The 18,504-nt window shown below is 41.6% G+C and overlaps 1 long non-coding RNA gene across 1 annotated transcript; it reads left to right on the top strand.

Annotated features, from left to right (window-relative positions):
• Positions 1-939: 939 nt before the first annotated feature.
• On the top strand, positions 940-13,702 carry LOC129202908 (uncharacterized). The gene is made up of 2 exons (XR_008575862.1): positions 940-1,217; positions 6,238-13,702. It is a non-coding gene; the product is annotated as an uncharacterized LOC129202908 (long non-coding RNA).
• The last annotated feature ends 4,802 nt before the right edge of the window (positions 13,703-18,504 follow it).

The raw sequence follows: 18,504 nt of genomic DNA, 5'->3' as shown, positions 1-18,504 counted from the left end.
TATAAGCCACCATAAAAATCTACTGAAAGCAGATATTTGGTGTGTGGTTTCTGAGCCTCAGAGCCATTCTAAAATTTGCATTTGATTAAGTAGTTTCCACTGAAAAGAAATCAAATCAGTTATTATTATGGCATTCTAGATAAAAATTCAACTGAAGTCTAGGAGAATTAAGTTTATTTGTGCTTTTATTATCTAGCAAACTTTGGTCGTTAACATTAATTGCTATGCTTATTATTCCATAACTGTAAGAAAGAGCTTCCTTATTTTAAAAATAACCTGCAAAGGAGTAGAGTAATTGTTCATTCTTTATGAATATGCGATAAGTGCTCCTGATGTAGATACATGTGGCTGACAATTTGCTGGTAGTGTTAAAATATGCACTAGAAATAAAATATAATAACTGACTCAAGCCAAATATGTTTTGTATGTGGGAATGGCATCTTCTGCCTATTGTACTTTGGGCTTTTTCATGCCTGTGATGCTACATAAAGATTATTTTTATTTGCTGGCATAGCACAAATTTCCAGTGTTCCTCAGGCTAGCAGTATTCTTATTTGGATTTGAACCCCAGTAGGTTGGGCACTTTCCAAACAGGAAAGGCAGTTCAGCTTTTGTTTCAGTGGTGTCACAAGCTAAAAAGGCACGACACAGAAGCAGCAACTCAGAAATCACTGAAATGTAGCCAGGTCCCCCTGGGCATCAAGCAAAGCCAGTCACCCCTAGAAACACAGCAGCTATTATAACAGTGCCAGCAACATGACACAGACCAAGGGGAAGGAAGTACAGAAGAAAGCACCACAGGCAATTAAAGCAACCAGAACTTTAAGGTAATTACTCAGTTTGTAATATAGCCAAAAGCCAGGATGGATGCTGCTATTCGTGCGACAAGTGTCATTCACTGTTTTACGGCGTGGAGCAGTCAGGACTCAGAGCCTCAGTGCTGGGATTTACCTGCAGGAGGGCACCCCAGCAGGGCATGAGTGACTCAGGGGGAAGAATGTCATCTTCTGAATCACAGTGCCACTTCCTGTGGCACTTTGTTGTTCCTTCCAGGATTCCCCCGGCTGCCTGATACGAGGTAGATTGCAAGATCTTTGGAAAGCTGAATGTATCTAAAGTCTTGGACCAAGTTTGTGCCCAATGCAATACCATCAGCATTGCTGGCTTTGCGTCCGGGTTGAAGCTGAACCATTTGATTTCCTCTAGCCCTTATCAAGGTAGGAATGGTAGGTCTGATTTTGAAATATGCCCTTGTTTTTGTTAAGTGTTGCCTAGCCTTCTGGTTCCATAGTCATTTAAGGAGCAGTCAGTGTTTCCATTACAAAATCCTCCTTCAGGGATTTATCATTGCAATAAAAACATATTCTTCTGGCAGAAATATACTCTCTGCACAAATTCTCTGGTGAAGAAAGGTGAGTTTAAGTGTCAAAAATTGCTACACCAGAGCAGGGCACAAGGAAAAGAACTAAAGACTTGATTCTGAAAAGAATGCCAAATGTTTGGTTTTAAGCACCTGAGGAATTTTACTGAGTTTCAGAGCTCTGTTTACATTTTTAATAAGCAAACACAGAGACCAGAGTAATTAATACTTGTTAAAAACAATTAATAAACAAAATAAATAAACAAGCACACACCACACATATGCCTAGCATTCATGCAAGTATGAGCCACATCTGCCCATAGAAGAAGGGATGCAGATCACAATCCTAATACAGCAAATAGTGCCATCTCAGGTGTGGAATGAGTTTCAGGCGTGCTTTCTATCCTTAGCTCTTGTTCAATTTAACTATAAGAAACTCAAGCTGTTAAAAAAGAGAATTGTCTCCTGCCCTTTGAAAGAGATAGGTTTGATAATGCAGTAAGTGTTATGCATCTTCCTTCTACCTGCTCATAATATCTATCTTACATAGATGCAATAGGAAAAATTAATATATATTACAGTTATTGGAAGGAGACTAATGTGTGACAGAGAGAAACTGAATGACGTTTCTGTAGGTAACCAATTCTTCTGCTGAGGCTGGAACTCTAATCCAGCATTTCAGCAGTAGAAATTGCTCCTTCTCTCATTAACACGCTCACAAAATGGTATCTCTGTTGTTAGAAGTATTTCCCTACAAAAATCTAACAGAACCACATCTGCACGATCCTATAATGCAGGTAGAGGCAGAGGGACTGTTTATCAGGGAGTGTAGTGACAGGACAAGGGGGAATGGGTTTAAACTAAAAGAGGATAGATTTACATTAGACGTTAGAAAGAAATTCTTTCCTGTGAGGGTGGTGAGGCACTGGAACAGGTTGCCCAGAGAGGTTGTGGATGCCCCCTCCCTGGAAGTGTTCAAGGCCAGGTTGGATGGGGCTTTGGGCAACGTGGTCTAGTGGAGGGTGTCCCTGCCCGCAGCAGGGGGGTTGGAACTAGATGAGCTTTGAGTTCCCTTCCAACCCAAACCATTCTGTGATTCTATGATTCTATGACTTAAAATAAAGCCTGAAACTATTGTCTTCTGATACATAGGGCTACTTACTAGCACAAATTCTGCTGGGTATATAGTATGTTAAAGGAAGAGCTGAAGATCTTACTTAAGAGGATAGTTGCAATCCTAATTATGTATCTAATGGATATAATAAAATATTGATTTTGTCTACTGTAGCTACAAAAATTGTATGAGACATACTGCAAGAATTTAAGTATAACAGATACACAATATTACTTCAAGATGAAACTAAGAGATGGAATACAGAACAGATAGTGAAAAAATATTTCCTGAATTTTAACATCATAATTATAGACTTTGCAAGAAGCAGAGATCAAGAGAAATTGATAGAAAAGTGAAGGGAAGCCAATGAAAAGAGAAAGATCCATAGACATTTTGAACATTTTTGTAGAGTTTATGCCTCTTAATTAAATTCACTTCTGCACTTACCACAAACCCACATCAAATATTCAAAGAAACTGCCATACCCAACAGATTTAGTGAGCTGTAGGCCAAAAGCATATGCCTGTGGAAATCAAAGAAAAAGGTTTTTGACGAGCAAGTGTACCAACATTTTATCGTTTCCTCTCCCATTGAATTAAGCTGTAAGTGCTGATAAACAATAACAATCATATGTAAAACAAAAATCCCACTTTCAACAGCATCCACTAAACCACATTTTGACAGTGAATTTCTGTTTTTTCTGTTCAGTCCATCTTATCTGTAGAAATATCAGGATAAGAACGCCCCTAGCATATTAAAATACTACAGCACACTTTAATAACTCATTCTGGTGGGTTTAATATTTACTTCCTGAGTGAAATGAGGTGAAGTGACTGCAGACAGACCTGCTCCTTCTAGTCCTCTTCATAATGCTGCATCTATCAGCTCTCGTGCTTCAATCTCATTCCATGAATTACTTTTAAAAGTGCTCATTTTTAGTGTAAAATCACTATATAATGTGGCAAAAGTGTTACATAATGTGGCATGCTGAAAATTACCTTTCCTTTTTTTTTTTTCCCCAAGAGAGATGATCCAGTTCTTCATATACTGAAATGGCAGCCTTCTAGGAAAAGTACAGTTTTCTCCAACTCAGCTCCTGACCAAACAGCTCTACAAGTTCAATTTTAGCAGGCTTTGATCAAAGTTATGGAGACGTTACTGAAACAATATTTTTCATATGTTTGGCTGGCAAAAGCTAGTCATAGTAGTTACTGGCAAATAATTTTGAATAAACTTAGATGAAAAGGGAAGGGGAAGGGGAAAGGAAGAAAATGCTGCAAATAACAGAGGTAGCTCCACAGGTAAAACTGTTGGGGACAGGGTAGGAAGAAGCTGGCTGGGCGCACAGACTATGATGCTGTGTTTTAACTGTATCAAGATTGACTCATATTTTTGTTTAACATATAAGCTTGGGAGGCTGAAGAGTATCAAAGTGAAAACACATTTATCTACACCTGCTCTTGCTTGCTATCAGACTCCTAGTTCACTGGACAGTCTACTAGAGGTATTCAGGGAAGTGAGAGTCACCTGAGAAATTTTTATAGGAGCTCTCCAAGAAAAAGAGATGCCTTAACAAATAACCAGTTTTTTCAGCTCATCTTCTTTTTAGCTAAGGGAAAACTGAAAGTAAGAGCAAAACAGATAATAAAGCTGACAACGAAGGTTTGTTCAAGGCTGAACACATCAACCCATCCTTGACAGTCTGTGAAATCAGCCAGCTCTGATACTGGACTGACGATTAAAAGGTTTGATTTCCCTCAATTAGGTAGAATAAAGGCATCGCAGGCTTTCCACCTGCAGTTCCTAAGGGGATTTCACTTCAGAGCCAACTTCACTTTAAATGCGAGCTTAGTAAAAGTCACATGGACATTTTATGCATGTGGTACCTATTACATTGACTGGAAGCAGTGCTACTCTCTTGCCACGGTATCTCTTTCTCCAAGTAAGGAAACTACCGGCTTTCATCTTGTACCAAACATGCCTGCTGAAAGGACTAAAGACACAATTTGTAAGAGTTGCTTTGAAGCATAAGGCAAGAATCTGGGTAAAGACTCATCCCTTTTACACAGTAATGTGCAATAGCCTGAGTGCTTTGTGCATGTTCTGTGCCCAGTCCCAGGAGTGGATGTACCCCCAAAGTAACACAGGGTAGTGCTCATTTTGCTGAAATAACAAGTAAACCAGCTGAGGATACTCTGGTGAACAAAAAAACTAACAATTTTCCCTATGGAGGTACTAAGCTGCTTCTTTAATACTCAAATATATCAAAATGGTGCTTAGGCACATTTAGTCTGAAAATGTTGTCAAGTGCCATGCTGCTTCAGACAAAGAAATATTTTACAGTAATATCTTCTCAAAACTCAAGTCACTTTTAACCAGTAGTTTATAGTTACAAACAATAGGAGCTCACATGCCTTTGGGCACTTGTGTCAAAAAGCTTTTACTGAGAAGGGGTCAACACACTCACACCCAGCAAAGCGCTGCTGATGCAGAAAACTTTGTCATATTTATTCAGCGTGTTGCAACAAACAAGAGCTATTTGGGAAGGGCTCTGTCTTAACAATTCAGCTACATCTTGGGGAAGGGCTCTGTCTTAACAGTTCAACTGCATCCGTTCACCTCCACTGGCGCCGCAATATATAAAAAGTCAGCAAACGATTCTTTGGGGAAAAGGAAAATAAAATAGGGCTGAAAACCTGTAATATGTTGTTATTATTAGATTAATCTTAGGGGTAGACATCCACATGAAGGAAAATTCATAGGAAAGGGACAATCTGCCATAAAAGCCTACTTGGTAACTACACAAAACACTGAATGTCTGGGTCTGCTTGTGTTACACAGCAGGTCAGTGACAAAACCAGAAACAAGGTGTAGGTTTGCCAAGCCTCAGCTCAGCAGCCTGGTGCAAGACCCAAAATAAAAAAAAAAAAGCGTCTATAATATTTAGTCTTCTTTATGGCTGAAGTTGCTTTTTAAAGCTTCTTCATAATTTGTTTTGGGGGCTGGAGGGGTTATCTTCCTATTGATTTTAAAATATCTGCCAGTTTTCTTACAATTCTGCTCTACTTTTAAGTACAAAGGCTGAATTTCTGCTCACAGCCTACACATTATTTACTTTTCTCCTTCCTATGCCTTGGAGTTTATACTAGCATTTGATTTAGGTGCTTGAAAAGTGACAGGTACATATGAATGGATGAACTGATCCAGCAAGTGCAGTAATGCTGTATGGGTAGCTCGCAGTCCATTCACATCACTGATCCTTTCGGATTATTGTATTCAATGGGAGTTTTTCCACACTGTTTATTACTTAACAAAGAAAGAGCATTAAGAGATTGCAACACTGGTAAAATCAAACTTTCAAAAATTAGGAAATAGCACAGTTGCATTTGCCCAAATAGCCTAAATTTTGACACTTTGTGTTCAGGCTAGGCATGAAATGGAGGCATGCAATGTTGCAGAATGAAGGATCCGTGGGAAACCCCAGGTTTGGTACTTCCTAATTTCAAAGTGTTGATTTTTTAACCAGATCTAACTTCATATGAATCAGGGCCCTGGGGAAGACAGAGCCCACGACGAAGGCAGCTGAAAATCATAGCAGAACACACAAACACCAGGCTGAATTTGGGTTGGCCAGACAGACAAATATCTGGCATTTCCCAGCTTCAGAGGACTTGCTTTTCCACCTAAGAAAAAAAGAAGTGTGAGTTTCAAGTGTGCGTGTCTAATTTATTTTTTAAAGAAAGCCTACTCTGTTCATATGCAGCCACTTCTTCGCCATCAATGGGACATCGGTGCTGACCGCTTGTGATAGCTACACAGAAGCCAGCTGCTGGAGAAACTAGGTGAACACTCAGCTACCAGCCACACACACCTTATTGCCAGTGAACTGGTGGAAGAGGGGCTGGAGAGGGCTTCTAGAGTGGGGCAAAGGAGGGAGCCTCTCCCAGCCCCCTTTCTCCAGAGAGCAGCTCCAGCATCTCTGTTACCTTTCCTGCTGTGCTGGCTGCACTGGAGCTACTGGCACGCCGGCGTCGGCTTGTGGTGCGGGCAATCTGCCACAGCTTCTCTGAGCTCTGGTAGGGAGAGGTGGGAAACATCTCTGGAAAAACAATTTTCTGAGACAAACGAAATGTGTTTTTTTCTACACTAAGAGCTCCCTCCTTTTTGTCCTGCCACATACATATGAGCACATTCCTCACATAGCCATATTTCAAAGCCCTGTTGGAAGCACCAAAGATGTTAAAATTTCTCAGGATGAAGTAACAAGAACCTTTTATGCTGAAATGGGTCAGGGCTCCCAGGCATGCAGGTAGACCAGCTGCCACCCTGATGATTAAAGGTATAATATAAGATACAGCCTACCACACAGCATCAGGTTGGACAAAAATCTCCTCCTTTCCTCCAGTGCATACCCACATACAGAGTGCCCGTTGCTTGTCCAGAATATCCCAGTAAAAGTGCTACCACTGACTTCAGGGTGAGAGGAACTCTCAGCAGGTTTCTTATCTGGTCTCCCTGAATGAATCAGAATTTTAAACGTACAAAGCAAATGCTGAGTCTCTGCCACAGCTATTACAGGAAGAAGAAAAAAAAGAATAATGTCATGTAATAGCACATTGCTCTCTCAAGAAGCTTTGATGTCAGGAAACAAAATACCCAAGTACAACTATTTTTCTAACTTGTTCATCTTTGGGGGTTGCCAGAGGAAGGTCTTTTTTGCCTCCCAGACCACCACAAAGTTGAGACACAGAGAACAAGTGATTGTCCACATGACTGTTCTGTGAAAGTTCTGGATTTTCCAAATGGCCGTTTACAGTTACATATTTATTCATTTTTCCAGTCAGTTAACATTACAAAAATAAAGGACAGAAAAACAGAGGTTATGCTAATAGTTCCCAAGTGACTATCAAGAGCGTGCAGTTTCAGTCTCTGATGCAGATAGTAGATTTTCTCAGGAAGCTAAGGGAAGACACAGCACGGCTTTGTGAAATTGCATAGAAGATAATAATTTGTAGAATTTGTATCTATAAAGCCATATCAACAATTGATTTTTAGGTGATTCTTTGAATTATTGGTAACATTCATCACATTCTCCAACAGACACTAACTGTAATAGTTATAGTAAGGTAGTGAGGAATTTTCCATCAGAGCTGAAAAGCCCTTAGGTAAGCAAATACATCTATGACTTAAAAAAAAAATTCTTTCAGTTAAATAAACAGTACCAAATTTCTGATCTTCTGACACTCAGACATATTCAGTAGTTGAGATCTGACATTTAGACTGGGGTTTTTTAATTAGATTTTCTGTCTTAAGAAAAAATCAAGTCCCATTAGTAAAATTCTATGCACTCGACTAAATACTGAGAATGATGGTCCATTTTACTGCTCTCCAACGTGATTCACTGAATAATCCAATATGTAGCCTTGCTGCAGCAGCGGTGAATGTAGCAAGGAGTAGCCTTGCTTCCTCGTTGGGATGTTGATAATAGATAAGCTGTTCATCAGCATTAAATGTATCAGCCCTTCTTTGTGATTTCTCCTTTTTGCAAACCTCAGAAACTTCTGAACCAAACAATACAGATTGATAAGCCATGCCAAAATGAAAGCTGTCATGGACACAAAATTGTATTGTTGGGCAAAAGCACAGAATTGTCTTCAGTAGAAACCTTTCTGCATAAGTCTCACTATCTTTATCATATTATTTGTCATGTGAATTCACCCTGTATTTTTTCTGCTTTCCAAAGTAAGTGAAAAACAATCACTTGGAATGGAAGGACCTTTTATGTGTCCATTCTTACGTTCTACATATACCTGCTCCCATTGTGAGCTTATGTCATTCTGTTGAAGTGAACCTGGTGAAGAGGTGGACTGAGTTCTTCATATTTAATCGGTCCATTTTCCATGCTATGTAATTCACAAAGGATTTGGTACAAAACTCAGGGAAGTTAATCTGAGTTCTGTTTCTCCATCACAGATCTTTAACTCTTTGTTGTCTTTCTAAATGTTCACCTGCAAAACTGCTTCCAAGGACTCATGCTTTTTCATTCATTTGCATTCAAAGACCCACTGGAGAAGCTCATTCTCTTTCTGTAGCTTCCCTATGTTTTTCTCTTTACCCTGTTTCCTCCTTTCCACAGAAAGATAGGTTGGGATATTCTCTGTTGCTCCCATCTCTTTCCCAATTGCATCATGCGTCCTTCCCAAACTGTTGTCACATGCCTCTCCAGTATAACAAGGTGGGACTAAAAGAGCTACCTGGCTTTCTTATTCTCATTCATGGTGGAATTTGTTTCCCCCACATATGGATACAAAGTCAAATGCTTTGTGGAAATCTATTGGAATCAACTCTCCACTCTCCAGTTATGAGAGACCACAGCCAGAAGAAAAACACAGGCACAACTCCTCCTGGACCTGAACTGTTCTTGGGAACAACTGCCTAAGCAATACTGTGGCATTGTGCCTAAACTCCTTCGCTTTGCTGGACCTAAACTGACTCACACAGGATCATCTTAGCTCTCTCTGTAACCACTGCACTGGTTGATCTGCAAACCAAATAGTCTTCCAATGCATAATGGAGAGATGACGCTTTCCTTTATGAAGCAAACTGATTGCCTCACCTAAAAGCTTATTCAGGCAAAATGTTGAGGTTTTGTTGCAAATATCTGATCTCAGTTTTTTTCTCAAGAGAGACATTAAGGAGCATCAAATGAGAACAATCAAGGTCATTAAGGGCAGCCAGGCATATCCGAGCCACTTCCCTATGTGAAAGACAGTGGTATGACTAAAGCCTCCAACTTAAATAGCTGTGGAGTTTGTCAAGAACACTATATGCTGCAACAACCTAAAAAGTGGACCTCAGGACTGTTATCTAATGGAAAGAAACCCAAGACACATGTATTGCTGTGTGCTGAAAAATTTCACTGGTAAGAAGCGTAACAGTTAAGGATAAAAGGTGCTCTCTAACTGCGATACACCACGTCATAAATTGGCTTTTAGGATATAGGATGTAGAACTAGTTGGCATTTGGGCCTACAATTGATAGAAAGTTATAAATACTTCAAATGCACATGTTTAAACATATTAAATAGACTTTACTAAATATGCATTGCAGAATCATAGAATCATACAATCATCAAATGGTGTGGGTTGGAAGGGACCTTAAAGATCATCTGGTCCCCTTGCCATTGACTGTTCAGGATTTATGGTCCATTAGAGCTCAGCACCTAAATCATTTTACCCAATCCCAATATTATGTTTTTCCCATGTTTTTCTTTTCATTATACCCAGTCTGAACCTTTCTTGTTTCAATTTGTCCCACTGTTTCTTCATAGAATCATAGAATGGTTTGGGCTGGAAGGGACCTAAAAGCTCATCTAGTTCCAACCCCGCTGCCATGGGCAGGGACACCCTCCACTAGACCAGGCTGCCCAAAGCCCCATCCAGCCTGGCCTTGGACACTTCCAGGGATGGGGCATCCACAGCTTCTCTGGGCAACCTGTTCCAGTGCCTCATCACCCTCACAGGGAAGAACTTGTTCCTAATATCTAATCTAAATCTTCCCTCCTTCAGCTTAAACCCATTACCCCTTGTCCTATCACTTCATGCCCTTGTAAATAGTCCCTCTGCAGCTTTCCTGTAGGCCCCTTCAGGTACTGGAAGGCTGCTCTAAGGTCTCCCCGGAGCCTTCTCTTCTCCAGGCTGAACAAGCCCAACTCTCTCAGCCTGTCTTCACAGGAGAGGTGCTCCCGCCTTCTGATCAGCTTCGCGGCCCTCCTCTGGATTCTCTCCTACAGCTCCATGTCTCTCCTGTACTGGGGACCCCAGAGTTGGATGCAGTACTCCAGGTGGGGTCTCACAAGAGCAGAGTAGAGGGGCAGGATCACCTCCCTCGACCTGCTGGTCACACTGCTTTTGATGCAGCCCAGGACACGGTTGGCTTTCTGGGCTGCAAGCGCACACTGCCAGCTCATGTTGAGCTTCTCATCAATCAATACCCCCAAGTCCTTCTCCTCAGGGCTGCTCCCAATCCATTCCTCACCCAGCCTATAGTCGTGCTTGGCATTGCGCCGACCCACGTTCAGGACCTTGCACTTGGCCTTGTTGAACTTCATGCAGTTCACACGGGCCCACCTCTCAAACCTGTCAAGGTCCCTCTGCATGGCATCCCTTCCCTCCAGCATGTTGACCACACCACACAGCTTGGTGTCATCAGCAAACTTGCTGAGGGTGCTCTCGATCCCACTGTCCATGTCACTGACAAACATGTTAAACAGTGCCGGTCCCAGTACTGACCCCTGAGGAACACCACTTGTCACTGGTCTCCAGAAGATCCATCAAGTTACCAAACGAGGGTAACCAGCCACTGGAATGGGGTAGTTGTTGTGTTTTCACTCATTTGAAGTAGTTAAATAGAGATGATACATCTTCCCATCATCACTAGCAGCTGCGAGCAGGAATTGTTCAGTGAAATTCCAAGGCTTATGTTACGTAGGAGGCCAGTCAGGATCATCGTAATGATCCCTTCTGGTTTTAAAAACTCTGAATACTGTATGTAATCCCTGTAATTAATCTAGCTCCATAGGCTTCTGTTTATGAGTCAGTTATTTTGGCTGTCTGTATCAGGAGAAATAACTAGTTGCAGCCAGTCAGGGTTTATTGAAAGTAGGGAATTACTATTTGGAGGAAAGTCTGTTTCTAAAAAGCCTGCTGTATAAGCCTATGCTCTTTGGAAACACCGAAGGTGATCTCTATGACACATCCTATTTGCCGAAAGTTTACGGTAGATTGACTCATGCAGTTTTATGTTGTGCTCTGTTTAAAATACTATTTTTTTTGGTTGAGTGGTAGCTGTTTCAGTGGTTACCTTTTGGTTTGATGGTTTGTTTTTATAGGGCAGAGAAAGTTTACCCAAATTACGAGCAGTTGCCAGTACTGCCTGAAAAAAATGTCATCCTGACATTGATTTCTTTGGGGAATGAATCATGCAGCTATATAACTTTTAGCAGTGCTGTCTGTGTAGATTTGTGATCTTTTTTCTTTCTTTTAGTACAAAGTTTGTCACTTGAAACAATGCGTGATGTCTCGTCTTAAGCATATTTATAGTTTTCCCTCTGTTTACTAACAGTTCAGTTCTGTGTGTCACTTGTGTCTGGCATATGCATCATCAGTAGTTCCATTTCAGTATAGAAACCCATAATTTCACTTTATATTTTGTCCATATGCATCATTTTTGTGGCTATGTTTTATCCATGATGGGGCATTGCAAGGAGGCCTTCTTAATGATAGAAACCATAATGTGTCCCAAATATAGCACAGTATGGATAATTGCAGACAAGAGTTTAGGGGTATTTTTGGTTTTGACAATTAATGACTGCCTGCATGAAAGTTTTAATGCATTGCATCACATAAAAAACCACCAACAGAAAACCAATGGCACATTCCTTTGGAGAGTTCCCTTGAGCTCAGCTAATCCAAAGAAAATCAAAACGGCCAAATCTTTAAATCAGCACAAACAGAAAACCTAAGTAATGGATACAGCTTTATGGATTTCTTCAGGCCAGATCCTGCTCACTTGAAATGTTCCACTTAGGAGAAAAGGGCTGAGGAATCCCAGGAGCAGCAAAATCAAAGCAGCAGACGTTTCTAGTCTGGTTCTAATCCCATGTAATTAGAATAACAGATAAATCATAACTTCTCTTTTTCTCATCCCTGCTTTCTATTTAAGATTACTCAATTCCTTTGTTTCCTTGCTCTATTACTGTGTGTCCCTGTTACTTACTATTTATTAAGTGCTGGTTGATGCAAATCTTTGGAGGTGTAAAGCCATCATGTTTGCCATGATGTTTGGGGCTTTAGTCAATAAATCTCAGCTCTTGCCCTTTGCCTCCTTTAAAAGGGCAGCTCAGCATTCAGTCTGTGCCTCCATTGCCCTCCCCACCACAGCACGGAGAGACTCACTGAACATGCGCCTGTCCGTATGGCATAGTATGACGGCAGGTACGGTCATCACATCTGAAGGAGTCGACACTGAGGACACACTGGCATCCACACACAGGGAAAGACTCGCGCTTACTGACTCATTCCCCACCACAGATCCTCCTTAAAGGAAAACGCATGCTGTCTGTGAACCTCTTCCTGGTGCTAACAGGCAGTAATTCACTTCCAGATCGATTAAGTCTAGAAATTTTAAAAAAAAAAGTTATCATTGAAAAGAGGCCAGTTCCAGATGGGGAACTGGCATAGGCAACATCGAGCAGGATGCCAGCCTAAATCTACTTCCAGTGCTCATCTGTACCCTTGTGAAATTGGCTTCCCACCTCTGTGAGCAGGCACCGCGCCATCCTACTGCATGGGTACGAGTTTGGGTGGCCAAGCCATCATGCACACGCACTGACTGGGGAACAAGGGCACGGAATCCAAGTGCAGGAATGTGGATGCAACAGCATGGCTGGAGCCTCTGCACAGATTCAACAGTTAATGGACCGTGTCAACAGCATGAAGCTGGAATCACCTCTGAGATGAGCCAAACAGCCTCCTCCACTGTGTGAAGTAATTTCTGTCGCCAAGGAATCAGGACATGTATTGCAAAAGAAAAGAAGAGGGAGGAGAGGAAGGAGAAGAGCAATTGGAGATTTCTTAATGATAGGTTGGGCATTCAAGCTCTGTTTGCTATCTGCATAGTCCTTATTCATTTGACTAAGTTGTTGGTCTTTGGAAAGAAAACATCTGATCTGTGATGCAGCACTGTCGAGGCTTTGCATGGCAAATCTCCTCTGTGCTATAAAGCCAAGGACCAGTTAGTATTAGAGGTAATCTCTTACCATTAACCCAGCTTCTCACAAGTTCAGGTTTATTCTTAACTGCTTCTGGCTGGTTATGGCCCAGGGAGTAAGACCTCTCCACCACAGCATAGGACAAAAACCTGCCAGGATCTACCACTTTGTCCCAGCACAGGTTGCTCTGACCAAACTGCAAGCACCTATCAGATTGTGGCAATTTCCTGTCCCTGAGACTGAAAATGACTGTGAATCCTATAAAAAAGTTGGAATCTCCAAAACCCTTGGAGAAATGACAATGCTACATAATGTTTTACTGTCAGTGTTGGACATAGTCCGACGTTGTCCTTGGAACTGATTTAATGTTGCTTCTAAAGTCATAAATTCTTTTGAACGCTGTCATAAAAGCCCACACATTAAACAAAACCATGCACCAATTTTTGGTGATGAGAAATACTGTGCTGATTTATGAGCCTTTCTTCTATATCTATACTTATATTGCTGCAGCTAGAGAGCAGGTAGATTAAAAAGCAAAGCACCCAAGCAGGTGTCACTTCCTATGTGGGGAAGAGACAAACAAAAACTTGAAGTTTGAGGGAATCTTGCCTTGGGGAAAAATGCTGAAAACTCAGTGGTTCCCAACAGTTCCCATCAATGGCAAAGTAATTACTATTCAGAAATCATTTTATAAGCCCTGTAGCCCAATTTTGTTCTTGCCAGGGGTGGCTCAGCAGTAGTTCCAAGTGATGTAAATTACTCCAAATGGTAGAAGTCACAGCAGTCCTTTTACCCAGCCCGTGCTAGTGCTGTGCTTTCTGTGTTAAACTACTGTTAAACTAAAACCCAGCCATAATGACACCACATTGTATACCTAAGCAAGCATCCACAATTCACAGACATACATATGAAGTGGGGATGGGAATCTAGCCTCCCAGTTTCCAAAGCTCCCGAGGTAGTAGCAATAATCAGAATTGCACAAAAAATACCTTCATGTTTTGATCTTTCTTCATTACACAAAACTTGAAGTTGTAAAAAGTCTAATTCATTAGCAGGTTAAAAAAAAAAAAAAAAGCCGCCAAAACAAACAGCTTTCTGAGTATGGACTGAGTGAAGGGGTTTTTTCCCTTTGGTTTTGTTAGGCTGTCAAGCAGAAAATATGCCACCACCATCACCCTCCCTCCCCTTCACTAGCAAACAGTCTGGCAGACTGTAACTAGGAAGGTGGGAGAACGAGATACAAAACTCTTTTTCTTGCCAGAAGGACACCCACGCAGACATGAAACCAACGTTACGATACACATTACACAACGCTGTGCGTCCCCAAACACCAGGGAAGCAAGTCAGGAGGTAAGATAGAGTTCACTGAGCAGGACAGATGTCTTGAGACACATTTGGTATCAGGGTTCAGGCAGTGACCAAGGCCAGGAGCTTGGAGGGCAGCAAGTCAGCCCCTTTGAAGCAGTGAGCAGCCACTGTCACCAGTGATGGTGTTCAACAACATAGAAAAAGAAAAAAAAAATAATCTGGAATGCCTGTTTTAGACTATGCACATATTATCACATACCTATGTGCTAGGAGGGAGGTCTTCAAGCTTTCTCTGGTTTCCTCTGGATCCTTCCTTGTTCATTGTTTCCTTCTCTCTCATCTTCCTCACACCCTTGCCTTCTCCCTTTTTACTGTATGAGCTCGTAAATCTTCCAGAGCAGGTAGCTGCCTCCTGGTTTGTTGGGGTTTCTTTTGCAAAGTGCTGAAGAAAATGCTAAAAGCTGTTTGGCTCAGGCTCTGTTTGGAAAGTGCACAGCAGAGTTTGAACTGAAAAAGAAGAAAAAAGAGAAACTAAATAATTATAAATCTTTATTATCTATAAAGACATGTGTTCAACAAGAAGGTCAAATGGGTAATGCAAGACACAGCAGCTGAATGCTAGGACCAGGAGCCTAAGATCCTGTAGGACTGACAGAGCTTGTGCTTTGAAGTTTTGTCATTGCTCTGCATGATAAACAGGTTTCATACAAAAATCCACAGGTCAGCACATCACCTAGGTACCACTCACTCATTTGCACATTTAATCCTGGGCACAAGCTTTGCATCTGCCATCTCTTGTGACTCTGTCTTCCACCCACCGCACGGCTTTCTCCAGAGCACCCCACAGAGTTCACCACTTCGTGGAAGGGTTGTGAGCGTGTTGGCAAGCAAAGCTCAGCTTTGCACTAATACAAGGCTTTATAAAAGACTCTGTCAGTCTGTACTTTAAGGTCAGTAACTTTTCTGTTCTCTTAAAAATGTTAAAGAGAGCAGGATCAACCTTTTTTGGTTTGTCTTGGTGGGGGGTATAACTGTTCTCTTGGGGCAACTTGTGCACGACTTTGCCGCTAATCCCTACTATGAACTTAGAAAGCGAACTCAAAAGACTGCACGCTAGTTCTATTTCAGTTCACAGCAGTGTGTTTACGTCTGTTTCTAAATATAAATATTTTCATTAGCCATGCAATCCTCTGTTTAATTGCTTACATGATTTATTATTTTTTTCCCCAGAGAGGCGCCTCAAACCAGAATGAGAAGGGCATTAACTGGGCAGGACAGAAGTGTGATTCCACACAGAACGTTACACTTGGTCCCTATTTCTGCAGCCCAAAATAACAACTCTCCAAAGAGCATCATGGATGTTCAAATTCCACAGCCAGAACTAAGCTCCGTGGCTTAAGACATGATGCGATCTCTAGGAGGACAGTGAAGGAGAACTCTAAAAGACAGAAATGCCTGAGATAAGAATGTAAAAATCCAAGGCTGGGTACATGCCCATAATCTCTCATGTGTAAACAAACAGTTAAATTTGTGTCAGGGAGCAGCATGTTCAGTTTTCTGAAGAAGACATGTTTCCCAGAAGGAATTACATAAATATTTATGAAAATGAAGCAGGAAATATTTTCCCAGGGTAGGACACTGTTCAGCACTGTATCAGGTCAGCAGAAGCTGGGGTTTATTTTGTCAGTCATCCCCTGGAACTGAATCATTGCCCTTTTGTTTGCAAAAATCTGTTCTGACACAGGAAAAGGCTGCACTTAGATAAACACAATTACAAACCACACTGAGTATTTCGCTTTCTATCACATCTCTGAATGCATATGTGAATGCCTTACTTTTTTAGACAGCTTCTCCAAGTGATTGCATGGAACACAATAACAACAGGTATCTGTCTCAGGCCTCTCAGGAAGCCTGATGCCGTATGAGTAAAGTCAAAGGCATCTTCAGTAGAAGTGAAAGCCTGCAGGCTAACTCTCAGAGAAGTATTCTCAATGAAAACGTTCACAATAAAAGTGCTTATAACACAGTCACTGTGAGCCAGTAAATTCCTGCAAAGTGCAAAAGTTGGAAATGCAAAGTTGTAATGCAGTGCTGCCTGAGTGAGCAGAAGTTACACACAATTGAGGTTGGTTTAAAAAACAGGGTACAGGATTCAGTACTGCACCTCCTAAAGCATCCAGCAGCTATCTCAATCTGTGGTCTGAAACCCAAGCTCTTTCTGAGATTTCGGTGCTGACCAGCCGTTCTGCTCCCTGGGTACCAGCTGTCTCCAAATCCCTCCTGCCGCGCAGCAGACACTTCCAGCTGGAATCTGGGTCAGCTTTTCTGTTTAAGGGCTAAAAGCTGAGTGGGGTAGGAGTGGGAAAGGAGAGGTAGGAGCATCCCAAGAAGGGGCTGTAAGCTCTAAAGCAGACCTAAGGTTCTCCTAGAGCTAGAGCCCCGTCCCTGTGTCAGACTAGGGAATGCTCACACCCACCCCTCAAGGTACCCAACTCAACAGAATCAAACTCACGAGCAGGAAACCAGGGAGGTCATAGCTCATAGAGGAACATACACTTCTGCACTGCTGAGGCTCATGAAGCCCCTTAAACATCCAACATGAATTACCTAAATTCATTACAGTCCTACAAGCTCTTTTTACTGAACATAGAAGCAAGGAGGTTTTGGAGAATTTTGTCCTCAGTTTAGCTCTTTTTGTCGGTTATTTGCAGGCATATCAAGGTCTAGTCATTGTTTATGTCTTACTCAGAAAAACAACTGGTGGAGACTGTGTTTACAGGCTTGAGTAGTCATTGCGTGGTGTCAAAACCAAAAATGACGTTTTACAAAATAGCCCTAGGATTACTTTCCTCCCTACATTTGGCAAACCGCATGTTACTGCTTTTCCTCTTCCAGTCCCTCTAAGCTTTGCCACCATGATTGACGTATCCAATACGACAGGCTGAAACACTCCAAATCATCATGACCTCTGATACCAGGAGAACAGAAACCATGTAGGATCCCAAAGCAGAGAAATATTGCACTTTTTTTTTTCTTTTACTTCAGATGCCCCCAGGTTTATTCAGTATAGTAAGGTACAGAAAAGGAAAGTTCTTAATACTAAATTTGGGTTAGAAAGGATGTCAGAGGACTCTCAGCACTTGTGGCTGAATCAGCCCATGGTAATAGGCAGGATTAGCCTGGAGTCCAACCACAGGATCTAGGACTTAACAAATTATTAAAATTGGCTGTAGATCTGGCCACCTTTTGATGAATGCTGATATCCATAAAGCAGAATTTTCCACTTTACAGGGACAGCAATGTGTTTGGGTTAGTGCTTAGACACTGTTTAATTTAGGGTTAAATGCACTACCTTGCTTTGCTAATGACTATACCTTTGAAGAGCAGAAAGACTGATAAAAAGCATGCTTTGCTAAAGAGTACCCTTGAAGGAGAGCTGAAAAACTGATAAAAAGGAAACATCCTGCCCCAGAAGGTGCCGAGAGCTGGGTGATTGCCAGAGAGGCCTGAAGTCAACAAAAATCGGCACTAACTGGGGAAAGGGAAAGGTGGCTGGGAGAGTTTTCAACCACCCACCCAATTAAAGGACGACACAAATTACCCCCCACACCCTCAAGGAGCATGCGTGCTGATTTAAATATGCTTAACCAATAGGAGATGGTGCGATAATTAATAACAAATTAGCGTAAATTTAGGCAGGTTTTTCTAATCCTGTAACAAGATAAATATGTTGTAGATTCTGTGTGTAGTGTGCTAGCTTTGTGGAATTACCACCTAGCACCCATCTCTGTACAGACATGAAATAAATAAAATGCTTCTGCTCTGTGTGTATACTGGTGTACTGCACACCGGGTAAACAATCCCACTCTTGGGATGACAATGCCATTTCAGGATGTTGTCTGTACTCCTTATAGTCTATTGGTATTTAATTACTAACGTCTGAAGAATAAG

Source organism: Grus americana, chromosome 2 (genome assembly GCF_028858705.1).
Source record: "Grus americana isolate bGruAme1 chromosome 2, bGruAme1.mat, whole genome shotgun sequence".
NCBI lineage: Eukaryota > Metazoa > Chordata > Aves > Gruiformes > Gruidae > Grus > Grus americana.
This window is presented reverse-complemented; position numbering and strand designations above follow the sequence as displayed.